Raw genomic sequence first — 3,563 nt, forward strand, 5'->3', positions numbered from 1 at the left:
GTCAGCAACAATACCCAGGTAGGCTGTGGCGTTGCAACGATGCTCAATTGGTACCAAGGGGCCCAAAGAGTGCCAAGAAAATATTCCCCATGTGGTGTTTCAGGCGATGAATGATGGCGGAGGCGTCAGAGGAATTTTAATGTTTATTGAAACGCCAACAAATAACACTGAAACTTGAACATCTGGGACCGTCTATATATACCTGGCTTAACCACGCCCCTCGACCCCTAGTCCCGTTGGGTGAGAGACCACATCCCTTTGTGTCCGCCACACCCACACCATTACACCACCACCACCAGCCTGAACCGTTGATACAAGGCAGGACGGATCCATGCTTTCATGTTGTTGACGCCAAATTCTGACCCGACCATCCGAATGTCGCAGCAGAAATCGAGACTCATCAGACTGGGCGACGTTTTTCCAATCTCCTATTGTCCAATTTCGATGAGTTCGTTCAAATTGTAGCCTCAGTTTCCTGTTCTTAGCTGAAAGGAGTGGCACCCGGCGTGGTCTTCTGCTGCTGTAGCCCATCTGCCTCAAAGTTGGACATCCTGTGCGTTCAGAGATGCTCTTCTGCCTACCTTGGTTGGAACGGGTGGTTATTGGAGTCACTGTTGCCTTCCTATCAGCTGGAACCAGTCTGGCCATTCTCCTCTGACCTCTGGCATCGACAAGGCATTTCCGCCCACAGAACTGCCGCTCGCTGGATATTTTTTCTTTTTCGGATCATTCTCTGTAAACCCTAGAGATGGTTGTGTGTGAAAATCCCAGTAGATCAGCAGTTTCTGAAATACTCAGACCAGCCCTTCTGGCACCAACGACCATGCCACGTTCAAAGTCACTCAAATCACCTTTCTTCCCCAGACTGATGCTCGGTTTGAACTGCGGGAGATTGTCTTGACCATGTCTACATGCCTGAATGCACTGAGTTGCCGCCATGTGATTGGTTGATTAGAAATTAAGCGTTAACGAGCAGTTGGACAGGTGTACCTAATAAAGTGGCTGGTGAGTGTACAATTACATTAAGCACAGAGGCAGAGATGTTTGTACCAGATTGTAGCTCATAGCTAATTTCCATCTGTAGTCCTGGTATCAGTCTACAGCTGAAAGAGCTCTGACAGGAATGTTTTTTTTTTTCCAGGATGAAAATCAGTCTCGATATACTACCTTTGGTTTGCTCTGATGTAAAATCTTTTCGCACTGGGTCATTTGAGTCCACTGTGAGACTTGAAAAATCTTGCTTTTCTAGAATGTTTTCTTTGCAGTTTGGAAACTTATCTTAAGTTGTTTATCTGTCCCTTACATAATTGAATTGAATGTTATATCTACGGTCGAGATGATTTGCTTTCAAGTCTGGATCATACGCACACCATTTAATTATTCCTATTTTATCATGTCATTCATATGTATTTTTAATTATGTTCTAGATTTTAATTTGGAATTTTGTCCATTGGTTTTGAATTTTGTTAATTAATTCTTCCAGATCCTTGTTCATTTTACATTTATTATACTTTCTTGATCCCTTGCGTGAAATTAATTCTCTGCATTTAACCCATCATGGATGAACCATGAGCAGTTGGCTGCCATCTAGCAGAGCCTGGGGAGCAGTTAGTGGTTCAGTGTCTTGCTCAGCAACGCTTCAACACACTGGGAGGAGCCAGGAATTGAACCAGGAATGGTCAGTTCTAAGGATGATGGCTTTATCCCCTGCAAGGCTCCTTGATGAGGGATACTTCAGTGTCTTCCCACCTTGCACGGTAGTCTCAGTGGTCTAATCTGAGCTGAGGAAAAATATAATCTTTCAAATTTTGTGGAGCCATACCACCCTAATGTTTTCAGGAGTTGTAGTGTTTTGTACCTTACCCTGGGATTTTTCCCCTTGCCATGTGAACCTAGAAAGCAAATTGCTTTGTAGGCATTCGCACTGGAAGAGCTTGAAACAGAGCTTCACCATTTGGGTGAGGCTCATAAAGGGGTCGGAGCTCCATCTCTGTATATCTAATTTTATCTTGGCAAGGAGGGGGACATGGTTTGTCTTTGCCAATTTAGAAGTATCTTTGGGTATTATTACCCCTAGATATTTCTGGGTAGTCTGGTCACATTTGAGATGGAGTTTATCCCAGAGTTGTTTTGATGGAGTGTAATTTTGTGTAAGAATTTGGATTTTCTGAACGTTTAGTTTGTATCCTGTATACATTCCAAAAGTATCTAAAAGTTTGAATAGCCAAGAGACTGAATTCGCTGGATCGTTGAGATCAGGGGTCTCAGACTCAACTTACCAAGGGGCCGCCGGAGGTAGAGTCTGGGTGAGCCTGGGCCGCATCAAGTATTCCACAAAAAAAGTTTTCAAGCAGTAGTGGGTTGTGCATTTTAAACCTAGGCCTTCAGTAATGCTCCGAATCAATCCACCTCCTCCATAATTAGTTTATGGCTATAAAAAACCATCTTATTATGCAGAAATGCAGTATAAAGAGAGGTGCATCGCAGATAGATAAATCCTGTAGCCACAATAAATGCCTTTATAGCAAACAGCTGCGACACATAAAAAGCACATTTGTAGACAAAATCCATCCTCCTTTCTGTCCTCAACAAGAGTTCAATTATTCTGTCGCACAGATTATCTGTGCACTTGAGCTCCATCAAGAAGTCCTTTTCTATCGCCATTGAAGCTAATGCCGAAAGTCGAGCTCGCCCCGTCGTATTCCTGGCATAAGTTTTAATTTGTTTTAGGCTTGAAAATGTCCGCTCCACAGAAGCACTGGACACAGGGCGGGTCACCGCCAAACACACTAATCTGCACAAAACTCCTTTACCCTAGCCAAACAAAAATCTACATCCAATTTTTTTTGTCCTGTAGTATTGAAAAGCGCGTGTCTGAATACTCAAAAATGCCATTAAATGTGTGAGGCAAAAAACAAAACATCCAAACACGCTTTAAATCCATCAGCACACGGAGTTGTCATCCTACTCATCATGATGCTCCAGAATGCAATGAAATAGTTCCTTCAGAGCATCTCTCTTCTTAAAGAGTGTATTGACCAGTCTGGATGTTGGTTCCACACGAGGGAGACGCTGCTGGCAGATTTCATCCAACAGTTGCATGCGCCTGGGTGATCTAGAAAAAAATGCAGCAAGGTCATTGAGGTGGCTGAAAAAGATCTTGCATTCTTTAATTTTTGAGGCCCCCTCAAAAGAGCCGATGTGCGTAACAGTGTATGAATAAAGCCAAAGGTGCTCTCCTTAATTTTAGTTTGCACCTTATTTAATCCAGAAGGCACGGCTGCTGAGCTGTCAAAACACAGTGCCACAACTTTACCCAGACATTCATTTTCCACCAAAATCGGATAAGACCTGCAATGTCATCGGTACATTTCCCACTGGCAACATCTTCAAATGTGACAAATCGCTCCTTGACACCTGTGCCTGTTACGTAACACAGGACCAGTGCGAGCTGCGCTGCGTTACTCGCGTCTGCCGTCTCATCCACCATAACAGAGACAAACAGTGCTTTTTTTAACTTCTCTTTTTATCCCTTCTCCCTTCACTTCAGCAACAGCGGCGAT

Source organism: Fistularia commersonii, chromosome 19 (assembly GCF_037954325.1).
Source record: "Fistularia commersonii isolate RoL2024-O1a breed Wild chromosome 19, RoL_Fcom_v1.0, whole genome shotgun sequence".
NCBI lineage: Eukaryota > Metazoa > Chordata > Actinopteri > Syngnathiformes > Fistulariidae > Fistularia > Fistularia commersonii.